Genomic DNA, 16,536 nt, shown 5'->3' on the forward strand with positions numbered 1-16,536 from the left:
ATTGAAATCAAATTAAAAGACATCATGGAGCTATTCTTATGACTCCAGAGCCATAGACAGAGGCAATAAAAATGTTATTAAGGGGGGGGTACTACATCCCTGCCCAATTTTGTGCCTATTTTTGCATTCAAAATTATAGCGCATTGGTGATAAGTAAGATATGTATATTATAGGCCGGGGGCAAGGACTACAACTACTGCACTGGAAATTTTATATTTCAACACAGACAACAGTTCTAGAGTTACAGTCAAAAATGAGGGAAACCCAATATTTGATCAATAAATCAATAACTACTTGCCTTGAGTTGCTGAATTTTCAGTGCAGTAGTTGTAGTCCTTGCCCCTATAATATACATGTCTTACTTGTCACCAATACGCTATAATTTTTGAGAAAAATGCAAAAATAGGCACAAAATTGGCCCTTAACATAAAGAATGGTTTGTCAATTACACTTTTCCAGTTAGCCTAGAGCTAAGACTACGTCAAGGGCGTAGTCTTAGCTCTCAGATGATGTTTGTTCTGTTTAATTTGCTTGTTTTAATCTCGAGATATATGTTTAGTTTAAAAAAAACGACGAAAGGGTAAAATCACAATTGTACATGTACTACTTTTACTAGGGAAGAGAGCTTTACATGTAAATCAGTGATCAAATATATTTTGGTATGTAAAGAAACCTTTAATTGTTAACCAAAACAATTATTTTAATCGGCTCACAACTTTTGAAGATATGCCCTTTTAAAGACAAGTACCCGTTTTTCACTCTGTCCACGGATAGCAAACAGAGTGGTTGGGATGGGTCATGCTGTGGAGTGGCCTGCAAGATCACCAGACCTCACACCACTTGATTTCTTCATTTGCGGCAAAATCCAAGATCTTTGCAAACGTATTACTGCTATATTCGCAAGTATCCGGCGCACAAGGTTGGTACGCAACGCAATTGATGCAATGAGGACTAGGGCTGAAACCTGTATTCGTCAAGGAGGCAACCAGGTAGAGGGCAGAGCAGCACAGTAAACTCATTTTAAAAGAGCCAAAGACAAACTAAACAGCCCTTTTCATGGTTACCTTTTATTCCAAAAAGAGAAATGACTTATTTTGTCAATAAAAAAAAGCAAGAAACAATAAAGTAAGAAAGTAAGAAACATAATAAAACAAAAAGGCATAAAATAACCGAGAAAAACGTATAAAGTAATTGCAAGTATAGCAAAAATTTCGCCCAAATTAATGACACTTAACAAAATCCATAACCCATAAGCCCACTGGGAAAGCCCATACCCTAAAATAAAGTTGTTATTTTATAAAGTTATCATCGAGGAATGTTTTATATTCATGCATGGTAAATGCACTTGTCAATCTTTGAAGTAGCCAAACCTCCTCCGTGGACAGAGTGAAAAACCAGATACATTTCTTTAAAATGGCATATGTTCAAAAGTTAGGAGCCGATTGAAATAATTGTTTCGGTTTATTAAAGCTAACGGGTAAAGGCTTCTTTACATACCAAACCAACGTATACTTGATCAACTTTTCTGAAATAGGAGAAAAAGAGGGCGCAATGAGGGGCCTCTGTTTTTGGGACACCCTGTAGCATCAAGTTTATCAAGAGTTGCTTTATGAAATCAAAAGAATGCATCAATTATACAACAATACAATTTTATTCACTGTTTTATCATGATACAGGAACAATGGTTCTCTTTTTCCACTTAAAACAGATTAAAAGATAAATTTAATTAAATAAAAATTAAAGACATGTGCATGTCAATGATTTTATCATGGTAAATACTGTTCTCTTTGTCAGTCAAGACAACAAATATTGCACACTTATAGGTTAATGAACGCGTATTCAATTGTTCAAAGAGAAATTAGACAAAATAATGTACGCGCGCTGATGTTGTTGCATCTAATGCACGAGCTCCGAAGGGAGGAGTGTATTAGACGCACCAACATCAGCTATAATTGATTCACATACAGCTCTCTTCCCTAGTAAAAGTAGCACACTTGTGATTTTAACCTTTCGTTGTTAAATAAACATTTTCGAGATTAAAACAAGCAAATTGAACAGAACAAACAGCATTTGAGAGCTAAGACTGCGCTCTTGACGTTGATGTAAGCATCATGTCACAACGGTATTTTCTAATTGCCAAAGAGGGCGCTTTTCACTTGTACATTTTTTTAGACATGCTGTATAGTCGAAGTTAACTGTTTGTATTGTTTTTCGGTTTGGATTAGGTTGTAAATATGAGGTTGGTGGTATCCGTGCTTTCTCATTTACCAACCTAGAACACATGAAACGTTTAATGCTAAAACAAAATATAATTCTAACGATTGGGAGTTTGAGTTTCCCGTAAACATGTTTGATTAGTTGGATGTTTCATACCTACAATTATAATGTAGCATCTGTCATGCATTAATTTTGCCCGTCCCAGGAGCAAACTCCCCGTCTAAAATTACGGGCAGACGGGTGGCTAGCTTAGATACTGGTGTCATCATTAGGCCAAAAAAAAATATTGTTGTATTGCCCTCAACCGTCCTACCCTAAATCCTGTAAAATCAGGGTCGCAATTTTTTTTTGAATGATGATTTTTACAGATTTGTTCAAAAACTCAATGTTTTTCACTTAAAATTAATATTTTATTGTAAGACTAGTCTTTAATTGTTGTCTAACAGGTATCCAGAAGTCAAAATTGACAAATGTCCCCTAATTGAACAAGCATTATTTAATATTTGAGGGGATTTTTAAAAACTGAAGGTTTAAAAAAAAAAAAGAAGAAATAAAAAAGAATAATCCGACCGTCCTACCCAAATTTCCCATTTTTCCACTTGAGGGCAACACAACAATATTTTTTTGGCCTTATGATAAATGTGAGGTGGATCTGAGGTGATGCAACTTCAAGACAACTTTTCCCCATGGGCACTACTTTCTTACAGAGCCCCCGATTGGTTTACAAGATAACCAATCATAATATGGCTTTTAGATCTCTTAGCAATTTGAAGCAATAATCCCCGTAGGCCCTATTTTTTTTTACCTTATTGGTGATTGGCTCAATACATTATATTACTCTCTTAGCAACCAATCAAAAGAGTTCTTAGAGACCGATAATTCGGCTGTTAGTGCCCAGCAAAATTGCCCGGGGGGTACTCAAGTTTGGTTTTGGTAGGGACGTGCCGCTAAGATTTTGGAAGAAGACCCATAAATATACCAATTTTTCAAGAAATTTGGACCCATTGATATACCAAAAGTCAAAATTTTTGGCCGAATTTACCCAAAATTGTCTTAGTTTTTACAAATTTTCCCAAAATTGTGGGAAAATTTTGGCTAGATTAAGGAAAAATTCGGCTGTTTTCTGAAAAAATTGAGAAAATCTTGAAAAAGGACCCATTCATATACCAAAATAGGCTTTGAAAAAGGGTCATTGATATACCAGAAGGCTGAAAATGCTACCCATGTTTGCGGCACGTCCCCGTATGGTCATTTGTACTGAGTACCCCCCCCCGGGCAAAATTTAGCATATAATTGCTTCGGGGTTGCACCTATCACATTTTAATAGCATTAACTAAATAGATCAGAGATTTCATTTTCAGATAAGGTTCACTTTTGCTTATAGAATCATTACTTTGCTGTATATGATTTACTAAAATAATGCACGATCCTCAAAATTTAGTAACGAAACGTAAATTGTTCCAACTCATGACGCATGGCTATACAGGCTGAGTCAAAAAGAAGTAAACTCATGTTTGAGGGGCTGTAACTCGAGATCTGTAAGGAACCTGCTAAAAATGAAAATACCACTGGAAAGAGCAAATTCTACACGTTTAAATTAAAACAAGAATTGTTGCAATTGCTCACAGCAAACTCAAGTTATACTCATTTGAATACAACCAACCATTTTTGTAGCTGCACGCGGTTTCACTTCCCAAGTAGGGGCCTACCTATTATATTGATTGGTAAGGCGCGATATTCAAATGCAAATAAAGTTCTGTGGTAGGTGTGGTTTCGATCAATAATTCCTATATACATGTTAAAGGGCTCTTTTCAATATGAATTTTACCTCATTGCACTACATTATATTAAAACGAGCCAAATAACAATCCCCATGGCACCACAATTTACCGCACGGGAGCCGAGCGCACGTTTCTGTTGACGAAGTATCATGAAACTACGAGTCCCACTGAAGATCAGGGTCTTTTTCGTCTCCAATTTCCTACAGCTAACCAGGTTTCATGTAAGGGAGCAGTATATAAGAATGTGAACAAGCTCAATATGCATGGGACACTAAGGAACAGACAGCCGGAAGCTTCAGGCAGACCACGAACTGCTAGATCACAAGTGAACATTGCTAGAGTTAGACATGCGTTACAGCGAGACTAAAGATCAGCTCAATCCTGTACCCAACATTCCCAATCAAGTTTCTGCCAGATCGTTCGTAAAGACTTGAATTGGTATCCCTACAAACTATATTACCGTCATGCACTTTGTTGAATAATAATTAAAAGCAAAAGTTGTCTTTTCAACAATAAATCCTGTTAGCCCTTTGCTGATTCGTCGAAATTGAAATGGATGAAAATCAATCAGCCGTGTGCAACTACAAAAATGGGTGGTTGTATTCAAATGAGTATAACTTTAGTTTGCTATGAGCAATTGCAACCATTCCTTTCTTTATTTAGACGTGTAGACTTTGCTCTTTCCAGTGGTATTTTTATTTTTAGCAGAGTCCTTTCAGATCTCGAGTTACAGCCCCTCAAACATGAGTTTACTTCTTTTTGACTCAGCCTGTATGGCTAATGACAACGGTACCAAACTCTGAATTTTGTTACCGACTTTAACGAGCAAATCACTGAATGGGCCATTAAATTCACACTTGAACGCAATTCAGCCATAAACACAGTTTTATTGTCTTTTATTGCTCATGCATGCACAAACATTCATTGTAAGTTGAAAAGTACTACTACATGTACTACTAGACCTATAATACTTAATATCACTGTGTATGCTCATACCTTTTGAATCGTGAAGGTTTTGAATCGTGAAGACAGAGAATATCCCCCCGGCCTGGTGGGAGGCCATTCAGATCAGAAAACACATTCCAGCGCTCAACCGTGATCAAGGACTTGAGCTCCCTTCATTATATAATGCCCTAATCCGATCAACAGGACATCAAAGGTCGAGGGCAGGACAGTCCATCAGTTCATCATTGAAGCCCTCAATATAAAGTCTGCAGAAAAAGTAACGCAGCTGTTATAAATACGCTTATAGCTTCAGAACTAAATGTTTTAACAATATTTCAACATAGAGAGAAGGATGATATATTTACGCGCATTTTGATACCCCATTTATCAAATGTCGTTCAATATTAACAAAACAGTAGTGAACAGAGAAAGAGGCTTACGCATCATACACTGGAACATGGAAACATTCAAACATTAAAAACTAGCGCACGAGATCAAATTAATAATTAATCGTTATTCTTAATTACATGTATATCAATATATAGGGGAAAGAAGAATTACGCATCGCGCACTACATTTAAACATGAATTTGGAAACATAACATGCATAGGCAGATATACCAGAGTAAAAACTCTACACAGACTGTACAAACAACACATTTCATACCAGTGTACGATATCAATTAATGATGCTTACCCGCCAGCCTAATATAATCATACAAACAGAGAAAGAGGCTTACGCATCATACACTGGAACATTCAAACATTACAAACTAGCGCACGAGATCAAATAAATGATGCTTAATCGTTATTCTTAATAATATCAATATACAGGGGAAAGAAGAATTACGCATCGCACACTAGCACATTTAAACATGAATTTACAAATGTACCAGACTTGAGTCCTGTTTATCAGGGACAGTCTGTGTAGCTCAGTGGTAGAGCGCTCGCCCGAGTCCCCGCACAGGCAGGTATGTGCGGAGTTTTTACTCTAGTATATCTGCCTATGCATGTTATGATTCCATTTATAAATTCATGTTTAAATGTGCTAGTGTGCGATGCGTAATTCTTCTTTCCCCTGAACACAGTAGTGCTTTAAAAAACACACCCAAATTTAAAAGTTGTAGTTTAGAGCGATCAATGGTTATTATGCCAGCACTGTAGCACGTAAAGCCCGCCATTATCTTCGCGCTTACTTCAAATGAATACAAATAGCTGTAACTTTTTATTTCGGGATATTTTTCTTTCAAAACACTGCTGTATTGTTAACATTGAACAAAATTGGACAATTTGTGTATCAAAATGCGCGTAAATAAATCATCCTTCATTTTATGTTAAAATATTGTGAAAACAATTATTAGTTCTGAAGCTATATGCGTATTTATAACAGCTGCGTTACTTTTTGTGCATACTTTATGTTTGTGTTGAATGACAGTTTTTTCCTCCCTACTATACTTAATTTGATTTGAGTTTATTAAGCATATCATCGTAAGAGTCAAATAACATATTGCACAGAACATATATGCAAAAACATAATTATTATAAAATACAAATTTTTGGAACTTGGAAGTTAAAATTGCTACCCCTAGTGTTATAACGATGAAGATGAGATAATTTGACAAAGTTTTCTTTCATATAGCTTGGGCAAACATCATGAAAAATATTTAAAACATGGTTCAAACGGAGCTGCTCAGCCCTTGTCCTGATATTTGAAATGCCTAAATCCTGAAAGTCAGCTTTGTTAATATGATACATGTGATCTTTGCCCAGAATAAATCTGATAACTTTGTTCTGAGCTCGCTGCAATCTGATCGAATGATATTTAGAAATGGCACAATACCAGGAGGAAATAGAATAATCAAACAGGCACAAAACAAGAGCTAAGCAGACCATTTTCTTCACTTTTTGATTTAAAAAATTTGCTTGTCTGTAGAGGAATTTCAAACGAGAATTAACTTGTTTCACAATTTTGGTTGCAATTTCCTCACCATCAAGAAACTGATTAAGTTCTAGACCAAGATAAACAACAGTATGCTTAGACTTAATTATTTGACCATTGTTAAGAATGATAGAAAAATCAGAAACATTATTGACCTTACGCTTCGATCCAAAGAGAATCAGTTCAGTTTTGCCTGTGTGCAGAGAGAGATTATTTTCTATAAGCCATTTATTGCAGCTCTCCAAGTTATCACGAAGAACATGACTGATTCTCTCTGGATCTTTGTCGGAATATATCAAAGCACTATCATCAGCATAATACAATTAATAGAAGTGGACATGTCATTAACATAGCATAGGAATAAAAGAGGACCTAAAATACTGCCTTGGGGAACTCCGCATGTTATGACAAGAGGATCAGACTCAACCCCATCAATTTGAACAATTTGTTTACGATCACAAAAATATGATTCAAACCAGGCTGTGGACTTAACACCCATGGCAGACAGTTTGTTACACAAGATGTTATGGTCAACACTGTCAAATGCCTTCTGGATATCTAATAAAATCATCCCAGTATAGAAGCCAGCAGCAGTTTTCTTTCTGATATGATCTTGAAGGTGAATGAGGCAAGTGTCAGTTGAGTATGATCCTCTGAAGCCAGATTGGAATTCATAAAGAAGTTTATTTTCAACCAGGAATTTGTTCAATTCTCGCTATTCGCAATAAGGGCGCCGCCAGCGGTTTGCGATGTAATCGTGATGTATCATGGGAAAATCGTGATGTATCATGGGAAAAGGTCGACATCCAAGTCCGCGCAATACGAATATTACCATGCTATTACATAGGAACACGTGACAATATTTTTAGTTTGTCAATATAACGGTATTACACGCAAATCGATAGAGAAAAAATTAATTGTGCACATTTCAAATCACATTATTAAGTATTATTGAGTATCGATTCGCGTGTAACACATTTATTTTGACAAACTAAAAAATATTGTCACGTGTTCCTATGTAATAACATGGTAATATTCGTATTGCGCGGACTTGGATGTCGACCTTTTCCCATGATACACAACGATTACATCGCAAACCGCTGGCGGCGCCCTTATTGCGAATAGCGAGAATTTGGAAAAAGACAGCCTTTTCTAAAATTTTGGAGACAACTGGGAGAATTCTAACAGGTCTATAATTACCTGCATCCAGCCTACTCTTCTTTTTGTAGAGAGGGATGACTTTTGCCAATTTCATTTGAGTTGGAACAATGCCGGACCGAATGCTTAATGTTTTCGAACGTAACCTGTTTCTACAATTAACAAAAACACAGAATATTACTTTTTAATGTAAATTGTTGATTCAATATTCACCATTTTCTTAATTAAACAAAAGAATAAATTCGTTTGTTTATTTTGATATGAAATTGAAATATCTTGGGCTCACTAATGATGTTAGACTTACGCACCACAACATTATGAATATGAAAATGGCCATAACATTTAAGTAAGGGACCGTTCATTATTTCCACCGGAGGGGGGGCCGGGAGAATACATGGGGGGGGTCAGATGGTTTTTGTCAGGCAAAAAGGGGGGGCAGATGGTTTTTTAGTTATTGAAAGGGGGGGTCAGATGGTTTTGCATCTCAAAAATCCTGGAGCTTCCGGGGGCTTCGCCCCCTGGACCCCATCTGGAACATTGCCCCGGGACCCCTGTCCATTAGATTTGCGCTTTGCATGTCGGCCGACACTTTGGTCCTAGTCCGGACTTAAGTCGGGCCTCAACCTGTTTTTCACCTGCCACGGTGTGAATTGACATAAATTTGCACCAAAAGTAATTTATTATAACATTTTGAAAAAATGGGTCATTGGGTAAAACATTCCAAAAAATGGAGACAAATTCTAGATTTTGCTTCTAAATTGCCAAATGTACAATACAAATTTGCTGAAATATTAAAGAGAATTTTGAACCATATTTCATAAATATACATGTACATTGCCATTTTCGTGATAGAGAATTAAGAATAATCAAGCTGCTGCACAGTAATGCTGTGGTCATCATCATCATCATCATCATCATCATCATCATCATCATCATCATAATACTAATAGAAATTCACCCTTTCAGATATTATATTATGGTTGTGTGATGGACAAATGTTCCAGACAAATGTGCAGTGACTGCCACTGAGTAGTGAACACACACAAACCACAGCCACCCTAGCCCTATGGATGGGGTGTACATGTCTGTGTGCATGTTTTCTCTCTTTTAAGAGTTTAATGAATTACAAAGTTCCATGAAAGAAATTTTAGATATAGTCAAAATATTAATTATCAATAATCAGACTTGTAACGAGTCATGACTCGAGACTCGACTTTTCAAAAATGAAATGACTCGACTCGGATTTTCAAATTTTCCCCATAGAGATTGTACAGTGACTCGAGTCATTTGACTCGACTCGACTCGAGATATTGCAAGAAATGACTCGACTCGACCATGAAATGACGTGACTCGTTACAACTCTGTCAATAATATATTTCATTAACGATAACAGTAATGATTCTGGGAAGTGATAGATATATCTAAATAATTTTGTGGATATGTTGGATATTATGACAACAAATTTTGAATCAAATTTGAGATCTATTTTGACATTTTTAGATAATCATTTCACATTTTACATGGATCTAATTGGACCTGTGTCCAAGTTTGAGCCGAACTGAGTCTGTTTGTGTCCGAGTCCGGCAAAAAGTGGACTTGAGTCCGATCGATACATCACCATAGGCGTAGATCCCCCCGCCAATATTTTGCCAGGGGGGATGCTCCATACAATCATCCCCCCTAATGTTGCTGAATATAGGTTTCTGACCACATATTTGCCCATTTTAGCCCCAAAAGTGCAAATTTCCGCGCATTTATTCCACTTTTGCACCATATATTTCATCAGTTTAGTGTCAAAATATCAAAAAATTTCGCGTGCTTCCCACGCATTTGTACCATAAACTTATTTTGTCGCCAAAAGGTGCTGGATTCACTATACTTCAAGAATTTTTTCCAACCCCATCCCCCCCATGTCAAAAAGAAATCTACGCCACTGTACATCACTGATTTACTGGTAAGATGTCACAAACTACTTTTTATTCATTTTAATATACTGATGAAGAAGATTTTGCAACTCATTCATTTTACACCAAAGGGGGCTATGTACTGCACCCAGTATCAACATGTATGAGAAGTTGATGCATACTTTTGAAAATTAATAAATCAGCTTGATAGTTTATTAAACTCATTTGATTTTTTATATTCTGTATGATTGAATTAAATGAAACTTAAAAATGAAATAAATTCGTTTTACAGCCATTTGACATGAAATTAATGAATTATAATAATTTTGAAAGATTGTTCTTGGTGCAAAAAAACTGTAGTCTATGGATAATATCACTGTGGTTTGTTCAGGGACCTGTGGTATTGAAGTACATGTACATTATACTAGCTGGAGCACAGGGTGGCAGTTTGAACCAAAAACTGTGTGCATGCATGTGAAATAAATAATATTTTAATAGAAAAATAAATAAAACAAGTTAAAATACCCTGTGGGGTTCTACCTAGTTGAAGGTATATGAGGATATGCCACATTTTGGGGTCCTTTTCAGCGATTTTGGTATATTGATGGGTGGCTATAAGACCAATATTTGGAGAAAAGTGCCCAATTACTGCAATTAGGGTAAATTTAGGTGCTTTTTGTGAAAAATTACATACTGATAGCCGGGTGGCAAAAACAGTTAAGGCATACTTTGTCAGCCTGATATGTGGCAGTGACGTGATGCGTTGAGGCAGCTGATCCATGCGCGCATCGATTGCGCGTGTGCATACATCAGGGGGGGGGTCATATGATTTACATGTAGCTCGGAGGGGGGGTCATATGGTTTTTATTATCGGAGAAGGGGGGGTCATATAGTTTTCGGCAGTGACTTTCTGTCTGCTCCCGGCCCCCCCTCCGGTAGAAATAATGAACGGTCCCTAACCCAAAATATTTATGGTGATACTACACCACATTTCGCCATAATACATTCTAGAAACGCTTGCTGTTAGAATAAGAAAAATTTTAATGCTAATTTATTGCACATTCTAGGGAAGCGTGGTTTACCTTTTTAAAATAACCGAGTGAGAGGGTTTTGAAGAAAATATTTTTCCTGTCAAAACTGAAGCATCATCTGTATAAAAGAAAATATGAATATTAACTGCACATTCTTCTTCTTCTTGCGTATGTCAGGAAGAAACAAGATATAAAAGCCAAAACAATAAATTTCATTAAATTTCAAGCCCAGTATGCATCAACCAGTCCCTGGTGGCTTCGTCGACTTCAATCAGGCCGGAGATACCATTCTATGTCTATGGAGATGACAGGATGAGATGATGTGGTCGGATGTTTGTTCCTCACTACCGCACTCGCATGCTGGGCTTTCCTTTAAGCCCCATTGGAACAGGTTGGCATTGAAGCGTCCAACTCCACTTCTCAGGCGGTTTAATTTTGTCCAAGCAGACCTGGGTAGATTGAAGCCTGGGATGGTGTCTGTTGGGTCTGTGACAAAACGCTGGAGTGGTGAGGAAGACTGAAGCCATTGGTCTTTCCATGCCTTAGCTGTCCAGTCCTTGGCTGTCTGGTTAGGCTGTGTTGTCTTCATCAAGTCTATTGCTTGTTGAGCAAACGGCTTCCTGGATATCAATCTCCTGCTTTCCCCCTCACTGTTCCTAGCTCTTGACAGGGTGTCATGAAGGAGGTGTCCTGGTTCTTCAGACCGGAGTGCTATAGCTACGGAGGCTGCACATCATATATAACGATTCGTGATACCCAATTGTGGCACATTTGATGTCGTTTAAGAAGCAGAGAATTTTATTTCAATTTTATATACGCCAAAATATTTTTTGTAATTGAGCAAGAACAAGGATAGAAAAAAACGTTGAAAATCCTATGTGAATATTACATTAGACCCAACCAAAGATTACTGTTTCGTTTTTATGGTAATCTAATCTTTTATTTCCTGAAAAAACATTTTGGGTCTAATGTCGAATATTCACATACTTGATCAAAACATCGAACGTGTATACAAGAAAATGGCCCGGAAAACTTTACTGACCATGGAAATGTACTGAGACACAAGCACGTGTTAAAATCGATATAATGTATTGTCCATATAGACGCTCAGTTATCATGTTCATTGTTGGATTTTTTTGTATAAAACACGCAGTTAACAATAATTGAGCGCTAATAATACACATAAATGTTTTTAGGCAAATAAAATTCCAAAATATGGTACGTTTTCTGCCTTTGCTTGTCACGTGGTAGGCCTATGTTGAAGTTGCGATTATATCTTCAAATAAGTTTCAAATGAATTCCAACAAGACAAGTAGCCGAGTGGTCTAAGGCGCTGGGTTCATAGTCTGTCCAAAGCAGTCCGCCGCCGTGAGTTCGAACCCCGCCTCCGCCAAACTTTAATGAAGTAAAATTAAAATTAAAATTTTACTTTAAAAAAATTTCATATTGAGGAAATATGACTGGCAGAATTTATGTATGGCGTGGAGTGGTGTGTGGTGATACTATCACGTTTACTTAATTGATATCGATAAATGCCTTTTCAGAATTCGAATGGACAATACCATAAAATAAGGGCATAATAATCAAATTGTATATTGTTAAGATGAGTATAGGTGTCCTACATGGTGTTCTTCGCATTGTTGAAACGTTGAAGTATTAAAAGTAAATTTATAATGATATTATGATCAGAGAAGATGCAATGTAATCACATTTACTGAAATGCTCACTCTACTGTGCAAAATCATGGGAGGCTTGTGTAATAAAATGTGTACTTTCCATTCGATTCGCCCATAATAATTATATCACCATGCATGTATACATTTCTGAGTAACTTTACGATTCTATACCCTCGTTCGAAAGTTTAAGCTATTTTACATATTTTTAATTTCATCTGACTCTAGTGGCATTCCGCTTGATTCAAAGTTGTTCTTCCACATATCACGCAGAGAACTGTGATGTTCTTTTTATGTTAGAAATTGTTTCATACCATTAACAATTTTAAGCTTGTTATGAAACTTGTAGTTTTAAAGTAGGTCTATAGGCCAAACCAGTAATTGCATGACCCCTTGAAAATATATAAAATACAACCGAAACGTCGGTGGTCTGCTTAACATAAGCTGTGTAAATGTTGGTGAATAAAGGCAGTTACCATCCATCCGATATGTTAAACGCCAGTCATGACATCATCTGTACCACTTTGCTTCCATTTATCATATTCAACATGATCGATATCCTCAATGGAATGCCCAGGCGTGTTTTCATTAATATTATTAGTGGTATTCCTTTCAGAAAAAGTAGATGGCGGCTGCTCCATATTGAGACATGATAAAATACCAAATGCTTCACAAAATGCTTCTCTGTACAACCGACTACCAAGTCCATAAATAAAAGGATTCATTACAGAGTTAAGAAGCAAAATACCGAAGTTGATGGAATATATCATTCCATAGTTAGGGTCTAATGTTCCTCCTGTGACGATACGAACAAATCGGTCTACATTTATGACTCGTGATGGGAACTGGCAAACGAAGAATACCACCGCATTAATGACAAGAATACGTGCCACCTGGTTTCTTATTTCTTGGTTGCGTCTCGAGTGTCGTCCTGATGTCTTTTTAGTTGCTCTGCTCAAATACTTTACAAGTTTAAAATAGCTCACACATGTTATTATCATGGCAATAAAGAATAACAAGAATCGAACAACTTCCGAAACCAATCCAAGTCCAAGATTAACCATCACACATTCTTGATACACAGCTGGCAGTTGGCTGTATTCTTCTTCATCTGGCCAAATGATACATTCTATTCTAAGTTTACCAAATCGCGGTGTGCTAAGCAGCGCCAATGCAGTAGACACTACCCATGTTGTGCTGATTATTTTGTAGGTATATCTACCTTTGATTATTCTATGCTGTACTGGTTTGCAGATACTATAGTAACGCTCCAGTGACACCAGGGTGACGAGAGCAACTGACGCAAAATAAGAGAGAATTACTGGGAAGATACTTCCCCAGCAGCTGAACACTGAGGTAGCCGGTAAGTTCCCTTCGAACTTCGAATGCTTATAAGTATATAATTGTGTTCCCATTGATATCAAAAGAAATAACATATCTGCCACAGCTAAGTTACTTAAGTAAAAGTTAGTCACGGTGCGCATTCGTCCGATCCGGGCAACAGTTACGAGGAAACAAGTATTGCCAATAACACCAATGCCTACCACAGTTGGTAAAATTATTGTAATGAGAAGTGTATCTGTTTTACTCCATGTTAACTGTTCCAAGGCTATTTCAGCATCAACGGGTGAAGTCAAATTCAGTGTCTCAACACAATCTGCCATAGAAGCATTCATATTATCCAAATTCAAAGCTATTCAAGTGGAATCATGATATCACAACTGCAAGCAGCATGGAAATAAATCTACACATGAACAAACACACACAAAAACTTTACCTTCTAACCTTGTGACCCACTATCAGAGCTGAATACCTGTGTGCGATATACAAAATGTACTTCCTATTCTTTAAAATAAGTCATTTGGAAAGTTCAAACAACTTGAAGCTTTCATTAAAATCTGCATTATCGGGATGTATTTATTTTAATATCACAAACTAAAGCCATGATTTTTCCGTGTTACAAAATTTAAATTCCGTGTTACAAATTGGACCTTTTTACCTACTCAACATCCCCATTAAAATTAAGCATCATCAATTGTCTTGTGTGTACTTCCGATAGCTGTATCGGACAGAATCTTGCATCGTAGGCCTATAGAATATATGCTAGAATGGATTGTTTAATGGTTGATTACTGCTAAATTATCACTTTTCTTTGTTGTTGTTTTTTTGCAAATCAACACAAAAGTTAGACATTTTACACAGATTTTCACTACTTTGTGGCATTTTCAAATTTCCGTGAGCAAACCCCGAATTCCGTGAAATTTTCCGTTTTCCGTATCACGGAGAAATCATGGCTTTATCTAAAACCAATAATAAATACCGGATTACCACTCAACAAAATCAGGAAGAACTTACGTCACTGCCGTGTGGCCTATATATACGGGGCTACAAGGGCATAGAGGGGGGGGTGCAGAGGGGGATTCCCCACTTGAAAATTGTCAGCGGAAAATGGAGACGGCAAAGAGTATAAAGTGTCCTTAAAATGACTATAAATGGGACAAAAAATTGAAAAATGAGGGCGAAAATTTGGTTTTGTCCCCTCACACTAAAATCCTGGCTACGCTACTGGCTAACTATATAAAATTGTGTGGAGCCTCATTCAACTGGGTATGTAAAATTAATTTTTGATTTAATTTGAATCTGGTCAACCAGGCATACATATTTTTGACGGACGAACCGACGCGACTTTACGACTAGCCGATGACACCTTCGGTCTTCAGCTGGGAGTGATGTCATTTGCATCAAAACCCAGCTGAAAACTGAAGGTTTCAGTAGCAACGTCGGCTCGTCCGTCAAAAAAATAGGTATGTCTGGTTGACCAGATTGCTAACAATATACAATGTAGTGCAATTTTCTTTGTATTACGAAAAAGACAATTTCAACAATTGTTCATGAAACTATATAAAACAACGAGTACGGACATTTTAACATTCACGTTAGGACACTTACGGTTTATTAATGTAATACATTACCCAGTGGGCACACGGGTCAGTTTCTGACGTTGTATCGACGTTGTATCAACGTCCGATTTCGACGTTGAAATAAGGTTGAAATCACGTTGTATTTGCAAATGGGCATCAACCTTGATACAACGTTGTATCGACGTTGTATCAACGTCGAAATTCAACCTGATTTCAACCTGATTTCAACCCGATTTCAACCTGATTATAACCCGATTTTATCCCGATTTTGTAAATTACCATTCAAATATAGGCCCTAAGTACTAAATAATAGTAATAAAGTGATACTTACCCGTGTAGAGTTTCACAATCGGCCGGCTGGTGTATTATATCATGATTATAGGCCTGGTATCGCCCTGGGGAATTGCCACGGGTATATCGCCCGTATCGTAGTCGGTGCAGAATGCGCAGTTGGCACTCATACGCGGGAGCCCGCGCAGGAGGCAACCCGGTGTGGAGTTGGTAGGTCGTGCGCAGCGGTCATGCGTTGTGGTCGGTGCAGATGGCCCCGTGCAGTAGGCACCCATACGCGGCAGGCAACCGGGTGTGGAGTGCCGTGTGCAGCGGTCACATTTTTGACCAACACGCACATTGTTGACCAAAAATCTCATGTTTGACCAAAAATCTGATCTTTGACCAAAAATCTCATTTTTGACCAAAAATCACCTTTTTTGATCAAAAATCACATTTTTGACGAAAATTCACAATTTTGACCAAAAATTTCATATTTGACCAAAAATATCATTTTGACCAAAAATCTCATTTTGACCAAAAATCTACTTTTTGACCAAAAATCTCATTTTGACCAAAAATCTACTTTTTGACCAAAAATCTCATTTTTGACCAAAAATCTCATTTTTGACCAAAAATCTCACTTTGACCAAAAATCTCATTTTGACCAAAAATCTACTTTTTGACCAAAAATCTCA

Source organism: Amphiura filiformis, chromosome 17, assembly GCF_039555335.1.
Source record: "Amphiura filiformis chromosome 17, Afil_fr2py, whole genome shotgun sequence".
NCBI classification, from domain to species: domain Eukaryota; kingdom Metazoa; phylum Echinodermata; class Ophiuroidea; order Amphilepidida; family Amphiuridae; genus Amphiura; species Amphiura filiformis.